The sequence below is a fragment of the Peromyscus maniculatus genome, chromosome 9 (assembly GCF_049852395.1).
Source record: "Peromyscus maniculatus bairdii isolate BWxNUB_F1_BW_parent chromosome 9, HU_Pman_BW_mat_3.1, whole genome shotgun sequence".
NCBI classification, from domain to species: domain Eukaryota; kingdom Metazoa; phylum Chordata; class Mammalia; order Rodentia; family Cricetidae; genus Peromyscus; species Peromyscus maniculatus.
Window position 1 is genome coordinate 101,799,036 of NC_134860.1, and position 27,364 is coordinate 101,826,399.

The window sequence follows — 27,364 nt, forward strand, 5'->3', positions numbered from 1 at the left end:
CTTTCTCTGAGATAAAATAATTCATCTTGGAGGGAAGCTCATAATTATGACATAGAATATTCTAAATGGAGATGAAACATTCCATCCCACAGAGAAGCCCCTTAAATTCAGGAAGAAAACAGTTCAAAGGCCTCAGGACATCCTTGAAACTGACCATAAACACAGGAGCCCTCCCTCCCAAAGTAGTAAGGACTGCTGAAAGACACTCTCAGACCAGTGAAGCCAACTGAAAGAGACAGAAACCAGCTGAGCTGCCTAGACGATGTTCAGATGAGACCAGCTACCTAGAAGAAACAGAAATCAGCCAAGCTGCCTGGAAGAGCTCAGACTGGCAGCTGGAAAGGAGACACCCAAAGCTATTGAACTTCTTTGTGTAGTGTGCCCTGGGTTCCCTGCTTTTGTGAGCTCACCCATGCTGGAGTGGGCTTTTGGTGTTGCAGCTGCTTTAGGTATTTCTTCTCCTACAAGTAAACCTTCATCCATATTCTTGTAAGAAACTCCAATAAAACGCATTAGTTCACCAAGTTAGACTTTGGTGGCATCCATACTTTGGCCCATCATTGGTTCCTTATCTGAAGTGATGGATAACACCTTACCAGAAATATTTTCATGTGGCACTGGGAATTACTGATTTTACTTGGTGGTTTATCACAAAAATAAGAACAATAAGTAACAATAAAATTGGGAGAAAGATGTCTGGGAAGATGTGGAAGGTGGAGTAGGGTAGAGAACATCATATCATTATATTTACATATGAAGTTGCCAAAGAATATGCATCTGCATACACATCTACATATACATACACATATACATATACATGGATCCATTTACCTATAACTCCAACATTGGGGAATTAAGGCAAACACATCCCAAGAGTTTGCTTTCTAGACAGGCTTCTCAAAGCAGCAAGCTTCTGCTTTGGTGAGAGACCCTGTCTCAAGGCAATGAAGAAATAAGGTGGATAGTGAGAGAGGAAGACACCTGGCATTCTGTTCTGGTGTCCATATTCACTCACATGGGTGCTTTTCATAAATACACAAGAATCATATAGAGAAACATGATGGGACAAGGTTAGAACAGGTCCCCCATGAGGTAATAATTGTGATACTCTAGATATTTTACAGTCTTTGGCCCTCCAGCTGAGGCAATGGATTCGTTCCCTTCCCAATGAAAACTAAGTAACTGTTTGGTGTCTAGGTATTTTAATTAATAGTTGCCATTAAAGACCAATTCCTTAATTTAATTAATTAAATGTTTTAAATTTCTTTTTAGTTACCTTATTAAAGACATAATAAATCAATATTGTACTACATTTATGAATAATTCTATAGTATTAAAATAATTTTTTGTTACCGTGAAATACATATATCCTTAACTAGGTGTTGGGGAACTGCATGTATCTGAAACCTCTTTTTTTTTAATTTGGCAAGGAGGCATATGCCACAGAGTAAATGTGAAGGTCAGAGAAAAACTTGCAGGCATCAGTTTATTCCTTCTGTCACATGGGTTCCAGGGACCAAACACAGGTCACCAATCTTAGTTGCAAGCACATTTAGCCACTGAGCCATTGGGTGACCCAAATCATAAATTTGGGTATCTTCATCTAAACGAGGTTTCACTAATATCTGTTGAAATTTATCATCATTTACTTCATCAAATATATGTAGAATTGTGCCACTTCAGGGAAAATTCCATCTTTGAACCAAATAACTTTCTCTGTGAATCTTATTTTGAAGTGTTGTCAGATCCATTATTTGTAGACATTTTAAACATGGATATAATTTACCAATATCTAAGTAAATGATGTAGAATAGGTGTTTTAGATTCAGAGATTTTTATGTCAGTCAACTTATAAATTGGAGAGGGTATGCTGCCAGATAATAGAAAAATAGTGAATTTGGAAGGGTATTATTAATGCAACACTAGCAAGATACATTCACATTTATCCAGACTGAATACACTTTTCACTTCAATTTGCTTTTCTCTCTTGAATTGGCCAAGATTTGACTTTGCAGTAGCTCTTGGACCCTGTGATGCACTGTGATATCTGTCCATCCCACTCTTCACTAGAGTGCATTCCCCAACACTGAACACAAAGTGTCACTGTGACTACATGCCAATAGCCTAAGACCTGAGAGAACTTCGCCAAACTTGGAATTCCTTTGCATGCAAGTGAGCACTTGAACTAAAACTTTTATGATTAATTATCTTTTATTTAATTTGGATGATATTTGAATGTTAATTATTCAAAATCTTGGGCCTTCATATACTGTGAGGTGGCACTTATTTTCTTTTGACTATTACAAATAATGCAGCTCCAACACATGTCTCAACAGCTTAAGAAAGACAGAAAACACGAATGTCTGGAACACTTCAGGTGTTATGTTCAATGGCATGAGGCTAGGAATAGGTCTGTGGGAGTTAATAATGACTCCGCTGGACACATGTCTAGACTGGAATGTTCCACATGCTTTGTCACTGTGATGGAAAGAAAATGTTATGTTCAGAACACCAAAAGGACACAAATCCCTAAAGACACACCAAGGGAGAACACCTGAGCTGGATGTTAGGTAGGTTCTCCAAACCTGCCATTTCCTTCTGAAAAACTTTTCACTGCAGAAAATATATCCCAGGAAAATGCACCTACTTTTAAATACATTTTTTGACTGAAAAAAAAAGATTTAATGGTTTTCTTTTTTTAACTTGTTTTTTTATTAAGGAATTTTTTACTCATTTTACATACCAGCCACAGATTCTCCTTTCCTCCCTCCTCCTGCCTCTCAGCCTTCCTCTCCAAAGCCACCCTCCATTACCTCCTCCAACAAGGCAAGGCCTTCCATGGGGAGTCAGCAGAGCCTGATACATTCAGCAGAGGCAGGCCCAAGCCCCTCGCCCTGTACCAAGGCTGTGCAAGGTGTCCCCTCATTGGCAGTGGGCTCCAAAAAGCCAGCTCATGCACCAGGGACAGATCCCAATCCCACTGATGGGGGTGGGGGACGCTCTCAAACAGATCAACCTAGACAACTATCTCGCTTATACAGAGGGCCTAGTCCAGGCCCGTGGAGGCTCCACAGCTGTTGGTCTAAAAATTCATGAGTTTCCACTAGTTTTGTTTGGTTGCCTCTGTAGGTTTACCCATTAGGACCTTGATGTCCCTTGCTCATAGAATTCCTTCTTCTCTCTCCTCGAATGGACTCCCAGAGCTCAGACTCTTGCCCAGCTGTGGATCTCTACATCTGTTTCCATCAGTTACTGGATGAAGGCTCCATAATGACAGTTAGGGTATTCACCAATATGATTACTGGGGTAAACCAGTTCAGGTACCCTCTGCACCATTGCCTGTAATGTAAGCTGGGGTCATCCATGTGGATTCCTGGAAACTTCCCTAGCACCAGGTTTCTCCCTATTCCCATGATGTCTCCCTCTCATGGTATCTCTTTCACTGCTCTCTCACTCTGTCTCTGTTACAGCTCAACCATCCTGTTTCTTTATATTCTCACCCCTATTCCCTATCCTCCATTGCCCCCCATATCCCCAGTCCACTCATGGAGATCTCATCTATTTCCCCCTCCCGGAGTGATCCACGAGTAACTTACAGGGTCCTCCTGGTTAGTGAGCCTCTCTGGAACTGTGGGTTGCAGTCTGGTTATCCTTTGCTTTACATATAGTATCCATTTATGAGTGAGTATATACCATGTTTGTCCTTCTGAGTCTGGGTTACCTCACTCAAGATGATATTTTCTTCCCATCCATTTGCCTGAAAATTTCATAATGTCATTGTTTTTTACTGCTGAGTAATACTCTGTTGTTTATATGTACCACATTTTCTTTAGCCATTCTTCAGTTGAGGGAAATCTAGGTTGTTTCCAGGTTCTGGCTATTATGAATAATGCAGCTGTGAGTATAATTGACCATGTGTCCTTGTGGTATGAATGAGCATTCCTTGGGTATATGCACAAGAGTGGTATAGCTGGGACTTTAGGAAGATTGATTCCCAATTTTCTGAGAAACCACCATAATGATTTCCAATGTGACTGTACAACTTTGCACTCCCACCAATAGTAGAGAAGTGTTCCCCTTGCTCTGCATCCTCTCGAGCATAAGCTGTTATTAGTGTTTTTGATTTTAGCTATTCCGGCAAATGTAAGATGGTATCAGAGTTGTTTTGATTTGCATTTCCCTGATGACTAAAGATGTTGAGCAATTCCTTAAATGTCTTTCGGTCATTTGAGATTCTTCTGTTGAGAATTCTCTATTTAGCTCTGTAGACCATTTTTTAATTGGATTGTTTGGTATTTTGATGTCCAATTTCTTGAATTCTTTACATATTTTGGAGATCAGCCTTCTGTCAGATCTGGGGTTGGTGAAGATCTTTTCCCATTCTGTAGGCTGTCATTTTGACTTATTGACCATGTCCTTTGCCTTACAGAAGCTTCTCATTTTCAGGAGGTCCCATTTATTAATTGTTGCTCTCAGTGTCTGTGCTACTGGTGTTATATTTAGGAAGTGGTCACCTGTGCCAGTGCGTTCAAGACTACTTCCTACTTTCTCTTCTATCAGGTTCAGTACAACTGATTATATGTTGAGGTCTTTGCTCCACTTGGACTTGAGTTTTGTGCATGGTGACAGATATGGATCTATTTGCAGTCTTCTACATGTTGACATTCAGTTGTGCCAGCACAATTTGTTGAAGATTCTTTCTTTTTTCCATTGTATCGTTTGGGCCTCTTTGTTAAAAATGAAGTGTTCATAGGCATGTGGATTAATATCAGAGTCATCAATTTGATTCCATCGGTACACATATTAGTTTTTATGACAACACCAAGCTGTTTTTATCACTTAAGCTCTATAGTAGAGCTTGAGGTCAGGGATGGTGATGCCTCCAGAGGTTGCTTTAGTGTACAGGATTGTTTTAGCTATCCTGGGTTTTTGTTTTTCCATGTGAAGTTGAGTATTGTTCTTTCTAGGTCTGTGAAGAATTGTTTTGGGATTTTGATGGGGATTGGATTGAATCTGTAGACTGCTTTTGGTAAGATTTTTACTATGTTAATCCTACTTATCCATGAGCATGGGAGATCTTTCCATTTTCTGATATGTTCTTCAATTTCTTTCTTCAGAGACTAAAGGTTCTTGTCATACAGGTCTTTCACTTGCTTAGCTAGAGTTACCCCAAGATATTTTATATTATTTGTGGCTATTGTAATGGATGATGTTTCTCTTATTTCTTTCCCTGCCCGTCAATTATGTATAGGAAAGCTACTGATTTTTTTTTTAGTTAATCTTGTATCCTGCCACATTACTGAAGGTGTTTATTAGTTGTAGGAGTTCCCTGGTAGAATTTTTGAGGTCACTTATGTATACTATCATATCATCTGAAAATAGAGAAAGTTTGACTTCTTCCTTTCCAGGTTGTATCCCCTTGATCTCCTTTTGCTGTCTTATTGCTCTAGTTAGGACTTCATGTACTATATTGAATAGATGTGGGAAGAGTGGACAGCCTTGTCTTGTTCCTAATTTTAGTGGAATCACTTTGAGTTTCACTCATTTAATTTGATGTTGGCTGTTGGCTTACTGTATATTGCCTTTGTTATGTTTAGGTATGTTCTTTGTATTCCTGATCTCTCCAAGACCTTTGTCATGAAGGGGTGTTGGATTTTGTTGAAGACTTTTTCAGCATCTAATGAGATCATCATGTGTTTTTTTTCTTTCAGTTTGTTTATATAGTGTATTACATTGACAGATTTTCATATGTTGAACCATCCTTGCATCTCAGGGATGAAGCCTACTTGATCATGGTGGATAATTTTTTTTGATATGTTCTTGGATTTGGTTTGCCAATATTTTATTGAGTATTTTTGCATCAATATTTATGAGGGAGGTTTGTCTGTAATTCTCTTTCTTTGTTGCATCTTTGTGTGGTTTGGGTATCAGGGTAACTGTAACCTCATAAAAAGAGTTTGATAATGTTCTTTCTATTTCTACTGTGTGGAAAAATTTGAAGAGTATTGGTATTAGCTCTTCCTTGAAATTCTGGTAGATTTCTGCACAAAAACTGTCTGGTCTTGGAGGGGTTTTTGTTGTTGTTGTTGTTTGGGAGAATTTTAATGACTGCTTCTATTTCCTGAGGGGTTAGAGGTCTATTTAAATTGTTTATCTGGTCTTGATTTATATTTGGTATGTGGTACCTATCCAGAAAAATTGTCCATTTAGATCTTCCAATTTTGTGGTGTACAGGAATGATCTAATGATTCTCTGTATTTCCTTATTATCTGTTGTTATGTCTCCCTTTTCATTTCTGATTTTGTTAATTTGGATGCTCTCTCTCTCTGCCTTTTGATTAGTTTGGATAAGGGCTTGTCTATATTGTTGATTTTCTCAAAGAATCAACTCTTTGTTTTATTGATTCTTTGTGTTGTTCTCGTTGTTTCTATTTTATTGATTTAAGCTCTCAATTTAATGAATATTTCCTGGTGTTTATTCCTTTTGGGTGACTTTGCTTCTTTTTCTTCTAGAGCTTTTAGGTGTGCTGTTAAGTCACTAGTATGACATTTCTCCAACTTCTTTATGTGTGTATTTAGTGCTATGAATTTTCCTCTTAGGACTGCTTTCATTGAGCACGTGTCCCAGAAGTTTGGGTATGTAGTACATTTATTTTCCTTGAATTCTAGGAAGTCTTTAATTTCTTTCTTTATTTCTTCTCTGACCCATTGGTGATTCAGTTGAGCATTATTTAGTTTCCATGAAACTGTATGCTTTCTGCAATTTTTGTTGTTGTTGAATTCTAAATTTAAGCCATGATGGTCTGACAAGATACAGGAGGTTATTCTGATTTTTTTTTATTCAGAATTTTTTTTTACTCATTTTACTTACCAATCACAGATTTCCCTCTTCCTTTCTCCTGCCCCTCCAGCCTCTCCACCCCCTAGCTCACCCCCCTCGCCTACAAGAAGGTAAGGCCTCCCTTACCATTGGGAGACAGCAGAGCCTGGTACATTTAGGAGAGGCAGGTCCAAGCCCTTCCCCCACCTCAAGGCTGTAAGAGGTGTCCCACCATAGGTAGTGGGCTCCAAAAAGCCAGCAAATACCACAAGGACACATGCTCAACTATGTTCATAGCAGCATTGTTCATAATAGCCAGAGCCTGGAAAACAACCTAGATGCCCCTCAACCAAAGAATAGATTAAGAAAATGTGGTACATATATACTGTAGCATGAATCTTAAAAGTTCTTATTTATAAAAACAAACCTGGTGTCAGTTATTGGGATGAATGTTGGAAGATCAGAGAAGCAGAACAAGCCACAGCTACCTCACCTTGCCAATTCTTCAGCTGATCCTGTTTCCTCAGACTGGAAGCCTCTGAGTCCTCATGCAGAATGAATCTCAGCTGACCTGCTGCTCAAAAGCCCAAAAGCTTAACTAGGCCAAAAGCTTCTAGTTTCTGGTCTTCATGCCTTATATACCTTTCTGCTTTCTGCCATCACTTCCTGGGATTAAAGGCGTGAGTCACCATGCCTGGCTATTTCCAGGTGTGGCTTTGAACTCACAGAGATCTGGATGGATCTCTGCCTTAGGAATACCAGGATTAAAGGTGTATGTGCCACCACTTTCTGGTCTCTATGTCTATCTAGTGGCTGTTTTATTCTCTGACCCCCGATAAGATTATTAGGGCGCACAATATTTTGTGGAACACAATATCACCACAATATAAAATGGAGTACTACTCAGCAGTAAAAAACAATGACATCATGAAATTTGCAGGCAAACTGATGGAAGTAGAAAATATCATCCTGAGTGAGGTAATCCACATACTTGTGACCAAGTATGTGGTCGATTTTAGAGAAGGTTCCATGGGGTGCTGAGAAGAAGGTGTATTCTCTTGTGTTAGGTTGGAGTGTTCTGTAGATATTTATTAAGTTCATTTGAGTCATAACATGTTAGATCCCCTATTTCTCTGTTAAGTTTCTGTCTGGCAGATCTGTCCATTAGTGAGAGTGGAGTGTTGAAGTCTCCCACAACTAGTGTGTGGGGTTTGATGTGTGATTTAAGCTTTAGTAATGTTTCTTTTACAAATGTAGATGCCTTTGTATTCAGGGCTTAAATGTTCAGAATTGACACTATCATGGTAGATTTTTCCTGTGATGAATATGTAATGTCCTTCTCAATCTCTTTTGATTGATTTTAGTTTGAAGTCTATTTTGTTAGATATTAAGATAGCTACACCAGCTTGCTTCTTAAGTCCATTTGATTGGAAAGTCTTTTCCCAGCCTTTTACTCTGAGGTAGTCTTTGAAGTTGAGGTGTGTTTTTCTGTCTCTGTCTCTGTCTTTCTGTCTGTCTGTCTGTCTCTCTATATAAATATAGATTTATGTATTTTTATTTTTATTTAAAAAAGGTTTTCTTTCCTTTTACATACCAACACATCCCCCCTCCCTCCTCTTCCCCTGCTCCCCCCACCTACCCATCTCACCCCCATTCCCTCCACATAGAGAATAAGGTCTCCCTTGGGTAGTCAACACAGACTGTTATACCATGTTGGGGCTAGACCTAGCCCCTCCCTTCTGCATGAAGGCTGAGTAAAGCATTGCACCATAGGGAATGGGGTCTATAAAGCCATTGTGTACTCAGAATAAGTCCTGGTCCCATTGCCAGGGGATCCACAAGCACCATCAAGCCACACAACTTTCATCCACATTCAGAAGGCCTCATTCAGTCCCATGCAGGCTCCTCAGCTGTCAGTCCAGAGTCCATGAGCTCCCACTAGATTGGGTCAGCTATCTCTGTGGTTTTTCCCATCATGATTCTGACCCCCCTTGCTCTTATAATCCTTCCTCTCTCTCTTCAACTGAACTCCAGGATCTTGGCCAAGTGTCTGGCTGTGGATGTCTGCATCTGCTTCCATCAGTCACTGGACTCTGAGATACCATCTTATGCCTGTCAGAATAGCTAAGATAAAAAAAAAAATACAGATGACAGCTTATGTTGGAGAAAATGTGGAGAAAGGAGAACACTCCTCCACTGCTGGTTGGAATGCAATCTTGTAAAGCCACTCTGGAAATCAGTATGATGGTATCTCAGAAAATTGGGAATCCACCTACCTCAAGACCCAGCAATACTGCTCCTGGGCATATACCTAAAAGTTGCTCAACCACACCACAAGGACATTTGCTCAACCATGTTCATAGCAGCATTATTTGTAATAGCCAGAATCTGGAAACAACCTAGATGCCCTTCAACAGAAGAATGGATAAAGAAAATATGGTACATTTACACAATGGAGTATTAGGCAGTGGTTAAAAAAAACAATGACATCATGAAATTTGTAGGCAAATGGATGGAATTAGAAAAAAAAAATCAACCTGAGTGAGGTAATTCAGACCCAGCAAGACAAACACAGTATGTACTCACTCATAAGTGAATGTTAGAAGCAAAGCAAAGGATAACCAGACTACAGTCCACAACCCCAGAGAAGCTAGGTAAAAAGGAGGACACGAAGAGGGACACATATGCATCGCCTCAGGAAGGGGAAAGGGTTAAGATCTCCTGGGCAAACTGAGAGAGGGGAATAGAGGGGAGTGGATGGGAGGAGATGGGAAGTGGGAACATGGGGGAGAGATGGGGAGGGAGAGCAATGAAAGAGATATCTTGACAGAGTGTACCATTAAGGGGATGGGGAGAAATCTGTAGCTAAGGAAAACCTCAGGAACTCATAAGATTGTCCCCAGATAAGACTCATAGCAATGGTAGAGAGGGTTCTTGAACTAGCCTTCCCCTGCATTCAGATTGGTGTCTGCCTTAATTGTCATAGAAGTGTGTTTCTTGTATGTAGCAGAAGGATGGATCCTGTTTTCATATCCATTCTGTTAGCCTGTGTCTTTTTATAGGCAAATCGAGTCCTTTGATATTAAGGGATATTAATGACCAATGATTTTTAATGCCTGTTACCTTTTGGTGGTAGCATGTATGTATTTCCCTTCTTTGGGATTTGCTGCTGTGGGGTTATCTATTGCCTGTGCTTTCGTGGGTGCATCTGACTTCCTTAGTTTGGAGTTTTCCTTCTAGTGCTTCCTGTAGTGCTGTATTTGTGGATAGGTTTTGTTTAAATCTGGTTTCATCTTGGAATGTCTTGTTCACTCCATCTATGGTGATTGAAAGTTTTACTGGGTATAGTAGTCTGGGCTGGCATCTGTGGTCTCTTAGTGTCTGTATTATGTCTGTCCAGGACCTTCTGGCTTTCAGAGTCACCACTGAGAAATTAAGTATTATTCTAATAGGTCTGCCTTTATAAGTCACTTGGCATTTTTCTTTTTCCGCTCTTAATATTTGTTCTTTATTCTGTATGTTTAGTGATTTGATTATTATGTGGTGAGGGGACTTTTTTTGGGGGGGTCTAGTCTATTTGGTGTTCCATAAGCTTCTTGTATCTTCATAGGTATTTTCTTCTTTAAGTTAGGAAAGTTTTCTTCTATGACCTTGTTGAATATATTTTCTGTGCCTTTGAGTTGGTATTCTTCTCCTTCTATGCCTATCATTCTTAGGTTTGGCCTTTTCATGGTGTCTGAGATTTCTTGGACATTTTCTGTTATGACTTACTTGGCTTTAGTGTTTTCTTTGACTGATGAATCTATTTTCTCTATTGTATCCTCCATGTCAGAGATTCTCTCTTCCATCTCTTGTATTCTGTTGGTTATGCTTGCATCTCTAGTTCCTGTTTGTTTACTGATTTTTCTATTTCTAGCATTCCTTCAGTTTGTGTCTTCTTCACTGTCTCTATTTAAATTTTCATTTTTTTTTTCAAATGAAAAAATTGAACTGTTTCCTTCACATGTTTCCTTAGCTTTCTTTTAGGGATTTATTGAATTCTTTAAAAATTTCTCAATTTCTTTAAGGGAATTTTTCATTTCCTCTATAAAGGCCTCTATCGTCTTCATTAAGTTATTTTTAAGGTCATTTTCTTCTGCTTCTTCTATGTCATGATGTTCAGATCTTGCTGTTGTAGAACCACTAGGTTCTGGTGGTGCCATATTGTTCTTTGTGTTCTTGTATGTAATTTTGCACTGACATCTACCCATCTCTTCCTCCAATAGGTACAAGAGGTGCCTGTGTCTCAGCGAACTGCTCTTGGTCCAATCTGTGCTTGCTGTGTCTGTGTCTAAGGGGCCCACTCTGGGACTAATTGTAGCTCTTGATCTAATTGCAGCTGGTGGATTCTGTGTATCAGGGAGCGGCTCTTGGTCCAATCAGACCTGACAAATTCTGTGTCTTAGAAAGCCACTGGTGTCACAGGGGGGGTGTGAGGATTTGGGGTAGGGTGTGGGTCTTGTAGATTGCAGGGTTCAACTGAGTCAATGATGGGTGGGGATTCCTGGGCATGAGTTGTGCCCCAGAGCCTAGGTCCTAGAGGCAGGACTCTCTGAGTGGGAGAAGCTGTTTTCTTTTTTCAATACATCAAGATTAAATTTTCCTCATTTGCTGTGGGATGGTCTGTATGTCAAATTGCTCTGATTGGTCAATAAATAAAACACTGATTGGCCAGTGGCCAGGCAGGAAGTAGGTGGGACAAGGAGAAAGGAGAATTCTGGGAAGCAGAAGGCGGAGGCGGGGAGACACTGCCAGCTGCCACCATGTCCAGCAGCATGTGAAGACACCAGTAAGCCACCAGCCACGTGGCAAGGTATAGATTTATGGAAATGGATTAATTTAAGCTATAAGAACAGTTAGCAAGAAGCCTGCCACGGCCATACAGTTTGTAAGCAATATAAATCTCTGTGTTTACTTGGTTGGGTCTGAGCGGCTGTGGGACTGGCGTGTGACAGAGATTTGTCCTGACTGTGGGCAAGGCAGGAAAACTCTAGCTACACTCATTTCTAGATGCATCCATTTCTGATATACACATCTATAAATGGCATCACTGCAGACAAAAATTTTTTTCAGCATCTATTACAGATACTCAGCTTGTTGCATACCCCAAATGTTTTAATAATGAATCAGTATTTGTCACTTTCAAATCATAAATGCTAATTAAACATTCTGTATTTTTTACAGAAAAGTCTGAAGATGAGGTTCAGGATTCATAGTTTAAGATATTTTATCAAAAGAGCTCTGTTGGAGCAATACTGCTACATGTACAGTCTTACATTACCTCCTTTATTTATTTATCTCAAGTAATTTTCATTTAAACCAGCCCCTGTTGATAACTTTCTCCTGTTTCATTACTACCATTCTCTAAAATTATTCTTTCCCATCGTTACATCAACATGGTGCTTTATAGATTATTATTGAGGTACTGGTTTGCAGCTATGACAATGTAGTAAATTAATCTTCATGTGCTAATCAGCATGTGCCTTTGTAGGAAAGATACTAATTAATAAATGTCTACTAAAATCCTCCCCATGTCTACTATAGTGTCCCTGAGAAATTTATTTAACCTTGCTTTATTTAATTTTCAAAATCTCAGCTAGTGCAGTAGATAGTGCAATAGTCACTTTAAAATAATGAATTCATTTCAGAATAACTGTTAGTCATTACAACAGTAACCAAACTTACTATTATTATTTGTAATGAAATTGAAAGTGTGCGGATAATTTTAGGAAAGCCTGTTGGGGAAGATTCTCTTGACTTGTATGCATGGCTTAAAAGTCTGGATTGACTTTTGGATGAACATGTCTACTGTTTTTTATCTGTGTGAAATGTCAAAGAAATTATTGAGATGCAATGGCCATGGTCTTTGCTATGAATTGCCAATGGCAGAGTGTCATATTAGATGCTTGATTTTGAAGACTAGAATTCTGAGTGTTAGAAAGATGATATGTAACCTCATTTTATAAGCCTTTAACTATTTTAAGGTTCAAGATACACTGAGGCTTTCAATTTAAAAATAAAAAAATTATGGTATTTGCTTTATATATATATATATTTATATATATATATGTATATATATAATATTGATATATAATTTATGTATAGTTGATATGATATGATCCAGAAATGTAGATATATTGGCAATTCCTGGAACAAACAGACCAATGAGAAACATCACTAGAATGTCACAGAAGATATATTCATTGTAGTGAATTGTTCTGGCCATGGTTTCCATATAGCCCATCAGCTAGCACCTTGAAACCATCTCCAAATCACCCTATACCACATCACTTTGCATTTGCTTCTCATCCTTCTGTGCCTTGTTCCCTCTTCCATAACTTTTGCAACCTCAGAATTCTACTTCCTTATAAAACAATGGCAATCTAGTCTTTCTCTTTCTCCTATTTGAGATACCAAAGCTAAGACAATTATGTTTTATTTGCATGGGTATACTGTAGGGGCAATGAAAATACTGATCTACAAACACTGCATAAAAATGTGGAAGTTAAAATAAATAAAAAAAATATGGAAGTTACTTCACACAAGCAATAGGATTTGTGATTTCCTAAACTCTCCAAAATCTCTTTAACACTACAAATTACAACTTTGACTAAGAGTAGAAAATATAAAAATGAAAATATAGTATGATACTATTAGCATATCACTCCAGATATACTACTGCTCCATCCTGGGCTAACTTACATCTAAAGTTCTTATTTAAAAGTATATTAATAATCCTCAACTCCTTTGCCCTTCAGCACCCTATGGAGGTACTTATGATAATCATCTACCATCAAATTATGAAGCTTAATTTTACTCTAGTTCTGTTCAGACTATATTTCCTCTGCAATAGCATCATCCAAATTCTTCATGTCCATTCTTTTGACTTTCCTGTCTCTTCAACATCCTCTCCCCTAACCCATCAAAAATACCACCAGCCAATGACTTTTCCAACCTTCTCTTTTAGTACCTCTTGTTTCCTTCAAATTTTTCTCAGAGCATGTTGCTCTTCATATTAACCCAAATACTTTACATGAAGTTTCAAGCTCCCTTCTACCTTTTCCTTGTGAATTTGGTGCCTGCTTTCAAGACATGTTCCTTTGTATATACTGAGTGTCTTAGTTACTGTTCTATTGCTAGGATGAAACACCATGACCAAGGAAACATATAAAAGAAAGCATTTCATTGGGGGCTTGCTTACAGTGAAGAGGGTTTGTCCATGACTGTCCTGGTAGGGAGCATTGCAGCAGGCAGGTATGGTGCTGGAATAGTTGCAGAAAGCTTACATATGATCCATAAGTTGCAGGCAGAGAGAGTGAGACTGGGCACTGCATAAGCTATTGAAACTTGAAAGCCCAACTCCAGTGACACATCTTATCCAACAAGGACACACCTACTCCAAGAAAGTCACATCTCCTAATCCTTCCCAAACAGTCCCACTAAATGGAGATCGAGCATTAACTTATATGATCCAATGGGGGCGGGGAGGCATTCTCATTCAAATCATCCCATTGAGTATGATGAATATCCAACTCACCACTATTTGTCATGAGGAATTTCTTCCACCTCAATCAACTACACATTCCTTCCTAAGTGATAAGATACAATGAGAAAAACCCATTGAGAAAGCTTTCCTATATAAGAACAAATGCAAGCAAAACATACACCTCCCCGCAAGAAACATGGTAAGAATTTTAAATACACAGACTGCATTTATTTCCCACACGGCAAGTGTGCCTGACATCAAACCAGAATTCATAAATACAAATTTGGCCAAGAACAAAGAGGTCTTATTTCTAGAAGTAAGTGCAATGGTCAAAGTAACTCTCCACTATGGGTTTCCTCAAGTGTGTTTTGTGTTTCAATTTAAGATAGCCATATCATTTATTATGCAAGCCAGGATATTTTTGAGAATAAATAGGGCTTGAGATGAGAGTAATAAGTTAGAGTTGTTTTAGATGAACAGGGGTATTTAGTCACTCTGGTTTGAGTAGTCTGAGTAGCATCAAATCATATAATCGCTTTGTTGATTCTTCATAGTCTCCAGATGCTCAGTCAACGACTGCTAGTGTTAAGGACTCTAGATAAAAGAAAAATGAGGTCTTGTAGATCAGACCTGAATACAGTACTTAAGAGTGGCGGCTGTTTTGGATCCTGAATTTATTTGATAGGTGAGCTTAGTCAAATCACTTCCCCTGTCTGTCTCCATTCTTTTATTTGTAAATGGGAATAAATATAGCAAACCCCACAGTGCCCTGAGAATTAAGATTGAAAGCTCTTGAAATAGTCCTTGCAGCATGAGAAGAGGGAAAGAGAATTTAAGGAAGGAGTTTGGGGAGGGCATTAGAATAGATAAGATGTGAAAGTAGGGGCTATAAGGAGAGCGGAACTGGGGATGGGAATCAAAAAATATAGTAAGTGTGAAATTTCTATAATGAAATACGTTGCTTTGTTTGCTAATTTAAAAACAAATGAAAATTTTAAAACAAGCAAATGTAGTCCCTCACATCCAGCATTGGCTGAGAGCTCAGCTGTAAGTGCAGAAGCCCTCTCTCTACCTGGCTTGAGGATGTGATAGAGTGGAGATCCCCTCCAATGGCTGTAAACACTACGATTTCCAGGAGACTGACATGATGATGCCCAGAGCAACTCTTCTATGACTTCTACTTCTCCATTTCATGAAATAGCAAAAAGGAACTTCTGAATTTCCAGTAATGTTTAAGACTAAAAAGGGGTTGGGTCCACATCCAGGAGAGACTTGCTTAATCACTTCCTTTGATCTTTTGTCAGGGAAGAATATGGAAAAGATCTAATATCCATTAGTGTTGTGTTTGCATGGGAGTCCTAGAAAATATTTTGAGCAAAGAAAGAGCAACTATAGGCCTGAGGTACAAAAACTTGGAGCCCAGGGGAGACACTAAGACAGAGAGGTTCACAAAGATATGCAACCCTACCCACTGACCCTGTTTTCCTCTAGTGAAAACCACCAGGCACCCCTTTGCTGTTGTGAATGCTTTGATTTTTCTCTTGCCGAGCAGTTAAGTGGGCACGGATGAGAATTTCTTATGCTTTTGGCCCCTTCCTGGCCACAGTGAACTAGCAGCATTGACAAGCACACTATTCTCTCTGCTTCTTGCAGGCTGACCTGAAGAAGTCAACCCCAGCCTTCCAGGGGGCAAGCTGCTCCCAGAGCTGGCAGAGGGCCCAGGCTAGTGGGTAGTGGAAAAACAACTACAAAAGACACTTGAAAATCCCACACAAGACAGCAAGACTCCCAAAGTCTTTTGCCTATGGGAGGTCAGTGTTATTTTTATTATCATGTCTAACATCAACCCAAGAGAAACAGAACATAATCTTGTAGATAGCAAATACAAGATGAAAACATGAGGACTTCTAATAAAGAGTGGCAGGACCAGTAACCTGGAAGACATAGACTTCTAAGTTTTCTCCACGGTTCATGAGTCATTTGCTATCATGTTCAACTTACTAATTTTTATGATTGACTTTTGCCTTTTTGTGTATGGGTGTAGAGGAACTCAGTTTCTACTGCTTTTAAAACAACTATTGCTTTCACAGAAAGAATATAATAATACTTAGGGTAATAATGGACTTTATCTGCTCTAGGCCAAGCTTAGAGTCCTAGTAGTTGGGGTGGGGTGAGGCATCACTATATACTTCTTGGATTTGTTGAAGAAACTAAGGTAAAAATTGCAGTGGAATTATGTAAGATTGTTTTACCTTTAAGTTATATTGTATTTGAATTTGAAAATATTCAAAACTTTTGTCAACTTAGTGTCAATTAATGATCATACTCTTTTTGTGACACCATAGAGCAAGGGCAATGGTTGATGGACAGGAGTCAATAATTTAGATATGCAGCTCTATTTTCCAATAGAGGATAGGGGTCCACAAAGTTCAGGTCATGCCCTGTCTCAAGTCCAGATGGGAAATAATACAAAGCAAACGTTGCCCTATTTCCAGGCTCGTGTGCGTTATACGGCACAAAGATACTTCTTTTTTATAAAGAGCACTCTTACATTTGAAACTGTGTGCTACCTAAAAGGAGGAGGCAACATGATGGTTACCAGAGTTCAGGAGAATAGGGCATACAGGTGACTGTATGGAAATTTTATTATCATTGAATAGATGATATAATGCTGGTGTGCCTCACAGTAGAATGACTAGATAGTCTAAGGTACTGAATATCTGAGGAAGCTAGAGAAAGTATTTTGAAAGTTTCTACCATAGGAAAAGACAAATATCTGAGCAAGTAGAAATGTTGAAATGTGTTTAAATATTACACAGCCTGTGCATGTACTGAAACAGCCCATAGTGCCCCTTAATATGCATATTCTTTATTTTAGGTATCAGTCAAAATAAATTTAACTACTTAAAATAATGAAAGAAAATATTCAATGTTACATGGAAAACACAAAAGTATGTTTACTTGTAACATGAACCTTAAAGAGTCTTTATTAATAAAACAAACCTGAGCCAGCTATTGGGAGAAATGGAAGATCAGAGAACCAGAGCAAGACACAGCTAACCTCACCTGGCCAACTTCTCAGCTGATCTTGTTTCCTCAGACTGGAAGCCTCTGTGTCCTCATATCCAAATGGCTCTCAGCTGAACTGTGCTACTAGACGTCTGAAAGCTTAACCAGCTAAATGCTTAACCAGCCAAATGCTTCTAGTTCCTGATCTTCACGCCTTATATATCTTTCCTTTCTGCCATCACTCCCTGGGATTAAAGGCTCACTTCTTGGGATTAAAGGCATGTGTCACCATGCCTGGCTGTTTCCAATGTGGCCTTGAACTCAGAGAGATCCAGAGGGATTTCTCCTCTGGAATGCTAGGATTAAAGGTGTGAGTACCACCATTTTCTAGCCTTTGTATCTAGTGGCTGTTGTGTCTCTGACCCCAGATAAGTTTATTAGGGTGCACAATATTTTGGGGAACACAATACCACCACATTTACTCCCTTACTCATTGCAACAAAACTAATAAATCAGTCTGTTGGACAATACACATCTATAGATGGTAAATGGATGGAATGAACAGGCTACCTCTTCCACCACCCCTCCCTGACCACTAGCCTTTTACCGTTCCAGTGACTATGACTGACATGTAAGGCTTCCTCCAGGATCCTTTCTCCTTCTCCCCTTCCCCATCAATCTTATCACCATTCTTTCCTGAGTCTGCTCCAATCTGAAGGAATTAATTTCTGCTATTTTTTAATTGCTTCTAAATGAAGGCTAGGTTTTCAGTAAAATTATATTTTATAAATATAAAATTATGTTTTTATAAATATATAAAATTATATACTGTTGCTGTGTTTTTAAATATATGACCCACTGAGCATTCAAAATATGTATCTAGAAATTTAAGATGTGCTTGGCATCTTCTATGTCTGTCGAGTTTCACATGCACTCCCAGAAGGTTCATGCCAGAGGAGAGTACATTTCTTCACTCTGAAATTCATTTGGGAGCAGAGAGCTGCTGATTGCCAAAAGGAATAAACTTGAAAGTAAGAGATCTGAGATGAGAGCAAGGAGCTAACCATCGACTTTCGACTTCCTTTCCCTCCTATGGTGCTACAGAAACTGGAATGAGTGAGGAAATGTGCAGGATTTACTACGATGAAGAACCTGAATTCTGAAACTATCAGGATTGAAACTTGGAAATTCCCCATGCCATGGGAAATGATGAGCAAGAGTGCTCTAAGTGGAAATGATGTAGGCAACAGGGGTCATGAGTAAGTGGACAGCTGGAGGAAGCAGTGGCCAGGCTGGAAGGTGGGAGAAAAGGATGCATTGAGATCTTGCCACATCCAGGGAGAAATTCCTTGTGGACACTTATCAATAGTGTAAAAAGGAGGAAAAGGTCCTAAGATACAGTTCAATCAGTGTGGAAGTCTTGATACAAAAATAACAACATATTACCTATAGGATACAAATCTTGAAGCAGCTTTCAAAGAGACATAATTATTATTATTAATTTATCATTTTGAATGTTCAGAAGTTGCCAATATCTGTTAGGTCTGTTAATGATTACTGGAACCATATCGTACACTAAGTAAAAGCAATTATCTGCTCATATTGTAATAAAATGCCAACAACTTTAAAAGAAAGTATACTCCAAAAGGAACATCCCTAACCTTGCACTGGAGATCTGCTTCTCATAACAGATACCATAATGAAAATTTTCTTACCAAATTTATTATGACTTTCAATAAACTGTCCCCTGTACACACAGTCTGTGCTGGCACACTTGTTTATGTGACTCAGAAAATAAAAATAGCGTTGTTTAATTCTGAAAGATAATATGATATATTAGTGCATTTTATGTTGAAATATGCTTATTCCAACATATATGAGTAAGAAGATAAACCTGCTAACATTTGTTCTTTTGTTCAAAGAGTTAGCTACAATACAATTTTGCTCATGATATTACAAGATTTTAGCATAAAAGTCAGAAAATATAAGGCAGAATGATAGTGAACTTGCCAATGAAACTTGTTCACAGGTACTGGTTTACTTGAAATATTCCCAAGCATTGAATGTGCCTATAATCCTGCATATTTGGCTACTTTTACATTTTATTGTTGGCACATATGGCCTGATCCTCCTCAGTAGACAAAGTGGCCCAACAATAAATGAGACAGGATTGTCCAGCCATGACAACAAACAACAGTTCATAATACACACCAGAAAGTTTCTTTGCTCATTAGATCCTCATTTTCAATAACACATGGATCATGTCTGAATGCAAACGTTTCCCTAGACATTTGATAAGGTCTAAAGAACAAAACTGTTTTTAAAAATCAGACTTGGAGACCATGTACGTGTTTAAAACTTTGATGTGTTGGGGGCAGGGGGGCATCTGTTGAAGGAAATTGTTGAGTCTTTGACTATTGTATTAATGTGTTTCAACTCCCTTAGTTATATTCTAATTACTTGAATGACTCAATAACCTAAAATTCATTAAAGTACACAAGAAATACATTATATAGGAGTCATAAGAAAATCGTTAAAATAAACAATCACATAGAAGCTGTATGCAAAAATCACAGAATCTAGGTGGAATTTCTATAATGTGTTCAAGAAAGCCATCTTTATGTATCATGCAAACAATGCAACTTTTGTCTCTTGATTTATGGGAAAACAAGGGAAGAAAAACTTGGATGCTTGTTGTCAATGCATAGCCTACAAGTCACCCGCTGTAAATTTACTTTGTAATAGTGTAATTAGCTGCCACATGGCCAGATTTGCTAAATGCTCTTCCTCCTGTTGGAAGCCTGACAATTGAATGCCACAGAATATCAATACCAATCTTTTACAGCCCCTTGCCAGAGGAGCCTCAGGATATGTTGAGCTGGCGAGGTAACTGCATTAGAGAATTGAGTTTGTTCTTTTTCAGAAGACAAATATACTATCTTTGAAGCCACTTACATGGGGAAAAAGCATCTTTAAATACTAGTGTACAACACCAAATAGAACTTGTTAATAATAGGAGTAACTTGGCATTGAAAAATATAAGGGACCTTTAGGCTCAGAAAATAAATGGTATCTAAGAACAGCAAATCCTTTACAGATGCTGTGCTTAGAGAAATAAGTGTGTGGGAATGTGCAGTTAACGGTCAAACAATGCAGAGTGTTGTCATAGGTAGTGATAACAGTGAGATAAAGGCAGATATGTTTGGAGTTTTTTTGGCTGAGTGTGGATGTGCCTAGAGTTTGGGAAAACACCTTGTTGTGAAGCTGAGGCAAGAGTTCAAGTGGAAAGATTGGTTGCCACAAAAATAAGAAACAAACAGTAGCAGCTTGTTTGAATAGTGCTAACAACTGAAGTTTACACTTTTTTGAGAAAAAAAATGCTTACATGAAAAATCTAATTTACTTGGTTATTTTTAATGAAACACTGAAACTTGACCATACATTAATATATAATATTTTTAATGGGCCAGAGAGATGGCTAAGTGGCTAAGAGCAAATGTTGCTCTTTCAGAGGGCCCAGGCTTGGTTGCCAGTACTCATATGGTAGCTCAGAACTGTCTGTACTTCCAGTTCCAAGTGATCGGACACCCTCTTCTGACCTTCGTGGCACCAAGTACACACATAGTGCAAACACATAAATGCAGACAAAACACTCATACGTGTGCAATAAAGTAAATCAATCTAAAAATGTTTTAAATATTTTTTAACCTATCTACCATGACATTGTGTATTTACATATTAAAATAAGAAGCCCTGTGTGTGGGTGGGGGAGGGGGAGAGGGAGAGTTTGAAACTAGGGACTCATGCATGCTAGGCAAGTGCTTTGCCCATAGGCAAGGCAATAAAAGTTGTGAATATGTAAGTAATCAGTAAGAAACCACTTTAACCAAAAAAAAGAGGTATAGCTGGGCATAATTCCTGAATGAATTCTACTTTATGTCAAATTGAATAGATTCAGTCTATGTATGAAATGTATGAAAATTACACATTTATCTTTAGCCATGATGGCTGTGAGGTGAACCTTAAGCTATAGTGCCTATTCATAGCTGTTTTAAAGCTGTGCATGTCTCACTCCCTGTCTGACTTCTCCTTCCTTCCTTCAGTTTTTCCAGAACTTGTGAGTTTCCACTTTAAAGCTACACAAGGGGCAGCAGTCCCCAAGGATTCACTGCAGTAGCCCTGGGACAGTCCTAGAGCAATGGCATCCACAATTGGCTGTCTCTCCCATCGAATGTGTGATGGCTACAGCTTGGTGTAGAACTCTGCCATTATGCTGTTGTAGAAGTGACAGCCATGGTCTTTTGTGAACGTATATCTCCTGCTTATCTGAAGGTTTAGGTTTGGAGGGGATGTTTCTTTTTAATTTCCTTTACTAGTATGCTGTGTGTGTGGCTGTGCCTTTTTGTGTATTTGAAGACAAGAAGCCACTTAAAGTGTCTTATTCAATTTCTTCTGCACCTTATTCTTTGAGACATCTCTCGCTGTATCTGGGACTCATGGACTATATAGATTAGCTGGCCATCAAGCCCCAGGAATCGTTTCCATCTTCCCAACGTTAGGCTTACAAGTGTCAGCCTCAATGCCTGGCCCTTTACATAGATGTCAGGGATCCAAACTCAGGTCTTCATGTTATTTTAGTAAAAACTTTACTGACTAAGCTCTCCCCTCCCAAGCCCTTAAGACATGATTTTAAAAAACACAAGTAGGCAGGCTGTAGAGATGGCCCAGTAGTTAAGAACACTTACAGCCCTTGCAGAGGACCTTGGTTCTGTTCTCAACATGACATTTCATAACCTCTTATAAATGCTGTTCCAGGGAATCCAGTACCATCTTCTGGCCTCTGCTGGATCCTACATGCACATAATGCACATAAATTCATTCAGGCAAAACATATACATATAAATTAAGTAAATAAATCTTTTAAATAGAATAGCAAGGTTGTTTCTACTATGAATACATTACGTACAAACTATATAGATATTTGAATAGTTAATCAAAGTATCTAATATGTATAATTTTTACATTCTGGGCCCTTAACTGTGTTTTGTCATCTGCTTAGGATCTTGGAATTTTTAACATACAAATTAAAAAAAAAAAGGAGAAAGCAGGTATAGATATCAAGCTCACCATTTAACTTCCTGACAAGGAAGTAGCACACTTCGCTTCCATTAGATAGAGGAGAGTTGAGGAATACTGGGATGTATAACTTCTGTCTTGACAATGATGTCTCCAACAACAACTAGATACTTAAAGAAGAAGAATTAACCTCTGATAAACTATTAGACCTTTCTATAAAACACCAAAAATGTAAACTTTATTCTTTATTATTTAAAATGAAATTGCAAATCCAGTTAATTCACATTTAATAATGAAAGTATAATAAGATGGGGGCAAAAATTACCCCAAATACAAACCTAGCCTTTGAACAACTTAGCATCTAAACCAGTGATTCTCAACCTTCCTAATGCTGACCATTTTAATATAGTTCTTCATGTTGTGGTGACCCCAACAATGAAATTATTTCCATTGTTACTTCATAATTTTTAACTTTGTCACTGATATGAGTCATAATGTAAATATAGGATAAGCAGGATATCTGATATGTGATCCCTGAAAAAGGATCATTTGACCACCACCACTCCAAAGTTGCTGCTCATAGCTTGAAAACCACTGATCTAAAGGAAGGTGTCATGTGTAACAGGTGTGCTTTTCAAGGCAGCACAGAAGAATGGAAAGAGAAAATTAAACATTGCATAACTCACTTTGATTGGGTTCAATGATTGAATTCACTCCAAGCTGTCCAGTATCTTTCAATCGCAAAATAATTTGCTTCTTCATCTACAAATTGGTCTACAGATAGTATGCAAAGCACAAATGCATAACCATTGTCCAATAAATCTCCACATTTTGTGAGTCAATATTAACTTAGAGGCATTTTAAATGATGCTAGATCTAAGCTAGTGAGATAATTTCCCTCATTCTTCCACTGACCAAAATTTATCAGATGGTTCTGAGACACTCATTGGCTTCATATGAGTAAGTTGGAAGTGAATTCTTTAAAAACCAAGAACATGGGATTATCCAAATCTTTACTTCCAGCTACTATATATAGATTGCCCTTTTATGACAAGGAGGATTGAAATCACAGTCTTGTTCACATTATCTTTATATAAGTGTTTGTTGAAATGGATTGAGTAATGTCTATGGAATCTTTGTTGAAGTGGTAGGATACAGTAAATGTGGGTACCATAGGGATGTGTTTGAGATTCTAGCTCCACAATCTTCTTTAATGTGCTGGAGGAAAATGCAGATCTCAAAACATGCTCATAAAAATTTAAAACAATCCTGGCTTGGGAGGAGAACCAAACACCAGGGACATCAGAAATATAATCCAAACAAGTTAGAACTGTCTACATAAAAAGAAACTTGGCCTTCAAAAATGTAAATTATTACACGCAATAAATAAATAAATAAATAAATAGATTAGTTTTTTCCCAGGAAAGGGAATAAAAGAATTCTGAAGTCCAAGGGTGATAATAATTTACAAATTAGATGTGTGTTTAATTTGAGATAGCTGCAAACAGAGTCAGAGCTTTTTTGGCCTGTGGTTGGACAGCTTTGTATAATAAATTGGCTAGCAAATTAGGCAGTTTTCTTTGTGGGACGGTGAAGATTTTGTAAGTTTGAGTATCCTAATTTCAATAAGTATGATTAGAAATAAGAGCTGAAATAAATTTGAAAAAGAAACCAGCATATGAACATGGATAAAAATAATTAATAAGGCCAGGTGGTGGTGGCGCATGACTTTAATCCCAGCACTTGGGAGGCAGAGGCAGGCAGATCTAAGTGAGTTCGAAGCCAGCCTGGTCTCTAAAGAGAGTTCCAGGAGAGTCAGCACTGTTATACAGAGAAACTCTGTCTCAAAAAAAATTAATAAAAGATTTCAATAGCATATATATTATTATATTATTAAAGTACTGGTGCATTGCATTAAGTATTTAAGATACTGCCCATATTGCCTGATTTCATTCTCAGAATCACCTTCCAGGTGAATATTTTCCTTGTTTATCAATGATGGGATATCCCAAGGGTTCACAATATCTGCTTGCCAATCTAGCCTGCTAATCTCAAATTGCCTGCTAAATTCCACATTTGAAGAAGGTGAAATTAGAATTCATTGTTACCTAAGAATGTCAGAAAATATCTTCTTCATTCAATCTTCACATGTACTACATGGTAGGAGGCATATTGTAAAAGGGATTTATTGGTACAAGATTATACCCACTTGCCTTAGACAGAGGACCTCCCCATGCTCCGGTCCACATTATTTAAATAATATTTAAGTGTATCCACCCCATTCTTCCTGCTTCTCATCTCAAATATAAACAGTCTCTCTCTTTTTTTTTAATCTTGCCATTGCTGACTTGCAGAGAGTGGAGCATAAAACGCGTGCTCCAACATCAAGCTAGCATTCTTATTCCTCTACCTGTTGGCTGTGTGATCCTGCGGAGATGGGTTCTTCTCCTTCAAGGTGCATTGTTCCTCAATAAAAGAAGTTAATATCATCTGTCTCATAGAGCTGCTTACAAGGGTGAAATGTGACATTGTTTGGGACATAGTGAGTGGTTGGGGAACCAGAATTAATGACAGAGTAATGAGAATCTTACATAGACCCACTGACATCAGTGGTTCCGCTTGGGAGAAATATTGCTCCTGTCTTGTGCAGTCTGGTAATGAGGCATCCAGTACCCTCCTGTCAAATCTACATTATTATGTTGTCCAAGTTATTTTCTAAACAAGAATCCACTGTCACAAAAGGCTTCCTTTGCTTAAAATTGGGCAATTACTGGCAATTTCTCCCTGAGAAAGGGAGATCAGTCTTCTCTAGGAAAGATCCCCTTGATAGGTTGTCCAGTTTCAAAAGGCCAGCCTAAAATACATACACATACAAGCAACATTAAATGGACTCAGTAGGCTGTATTTATAAATACATGTGTTTATGTAAAAAAAACACAAAGAATAAACAATCTTTAAAAATACATATACGTGTGTGTGTGTGTGTGTGTGTGTGTGTGTGTGTGTGTGTGTGTGTGTAAACTAAAGGAGAAGTCATGAATTTGAGATTGAGTTGGAGGAGGGTCACAGGAGTTGGAAGGAGAAAGGGAGGGAGGAAAATGAAATATAAAATGTATGAAACTCTGAAAGTTATAAATACAAAAATTCTAGAGTAGGTTGTTATTGCTCTAGGATGGACATAAAGCTCTTAATATAAAATTATATTCATATTGTATTATATTATAAAATTATATTCATATTGTAGCATCTTTAGACCTACCTTTCTCAACAATTCTCACCTGTCTTTCTTCAAAATACTGTACTCTCTCTTTCCTGGGTTTAGCAATAGGTCTCTTCTTCCCTTAATTTGCTCAAGTAACTCCCAGTTAGCAAGGAATCCTTCTAAGACCCTTCTTTCCGGCCGGGCTATATTTCTTTCCTTTGACATCTGTCTGTTTTTCCATTATGACATTTATTACAGAATTCATCTTTGCACCTTTGCATAATGCGTGTCTTTCTGACCGCCCTGTAAGATTCATGATAGGGTGGTGTGGAAACGATGTAAATGCTATACATATATGAGACTCTAAAAAAATAAAACTAAAAGTAAAAATATGAGAATGATGATACTTATGATATTCTATAAACACCTGCTAATCTTGAAATATCCTTCCCTTCATTGAGAATCAATCCATTCCTTACCTGCAAGATTTTACTTCACAGATATCTCTCATATCACCTACTTTCAAAAATCTGTATAACTGTCACCAGGTGGTTTGATTACAATCATTCTTCTCTTTATCTCCCACATAATATTACTACTCTTCCTTCCTTCTAGTTTCCCTCTTTACACATCCTAATATGTTTTCCCTACTGCCCTTCAATGACATGCAACCTGAGATTCTCCCATCCTTTATCTGATTAACCTCTTTAGCGCCAGGTTTTTCTTCAAAGTTTTTCTGTTGTGTACTTTGTTTGTCATGTTATGTTCTCTATCCTGTAACATTCTCTACTCTCACTTTGCCTTTGAACAACGATTCATTCTTTAAGTTCTTAGTTCAAGCTAGATTTCTCCTGTAACATGATTTCTAGCTCCAATGACTAGGGTAAATCTCTTCAACATACACTCTTATAATTCCAGGTAGTCGTGCTCCTTACATCCTTTAGCACACTAGCAATTCTACATTTAATTGTCTGATTATTCTATTAATATCTGTGATACTCAAATGGCCATAAGCTCAGTGAGTGTGGAGATTGTTTGCTCTGGGTTTATCCTGACGCTGTGAGCTTATCTCAATATCTGCTAAAGAAAAACCCACTGAATGAAATTAGAAAGAGGACATAGGAAGGAGGGAGGGGTCAGGGAAGAAGGGGGCACTTTGTTCTGTTTTCTGTTTAGTACCTAGAACAAGGACTTGGATATAGAAAGTTAGCAGTAGCACTGTTTTTATTATGAGGACCTTAGTATCATAATGAATTATGAAGACTAGAATTGGAAAACCAAATTTATTGTGTTGTTCCAGACATAGCACTGAACATGCTGAGCTGTCCATTTTAGACCAGGTCTGATCTAGGGGACCATGTTAGTATTAGTGAATGCTATCCTAGTGCCAGGGCTTAAGCTCTCACTTCCTTCTCTTTCTCCTGACACATAATTCATTACATAAGTTAACCACTGAGGATTTATGTCAACCTTTCAAAAAGTGAACTCATTGTGTAGGAAATGTATCTGAGAAGACAGAGCAACTGTTTAACATCCCACCAAGATTCAGAGCCACTGTCATTTAAGAAAGAAAATACACACTAATAAGAAAAGAGACTGATGTCTGTGCAGGTATATTGAAGACCTGAATAAAGGTCTCCACTAGATCCAAAGAAGTGGGGGAACTTCTAGAAGTTCTGGTTTTGACTCAAACATGGGTAGTACCAGAGGACTGTAGTTATCTGAAGGCATGG

At 38.2% G+C, this 27,364-nt stretch overlaps 1 long non-coding RNA gene across 1 annotated transcript in view; it reads left to right on the forward strand.

Moving 5' to 3' along the window:
- The window catches only part of LOC107401345 (uncharacterized), a 234,171-nt gene that overhangs the window by 39,559 nt on the left and 167,248 nt on the right, over positions 1-27,364 (forward strand). The window contains exon 4 of the long non-coding RNA XR_006075665.2: positions 15,998-16,155. This is a non-coding gene — a long non-coding RNA (uncharacterized LOC107401345). The remainder of the gene's footprint in view (positions 1-15,997; positions 16,156-27,364) is intronic.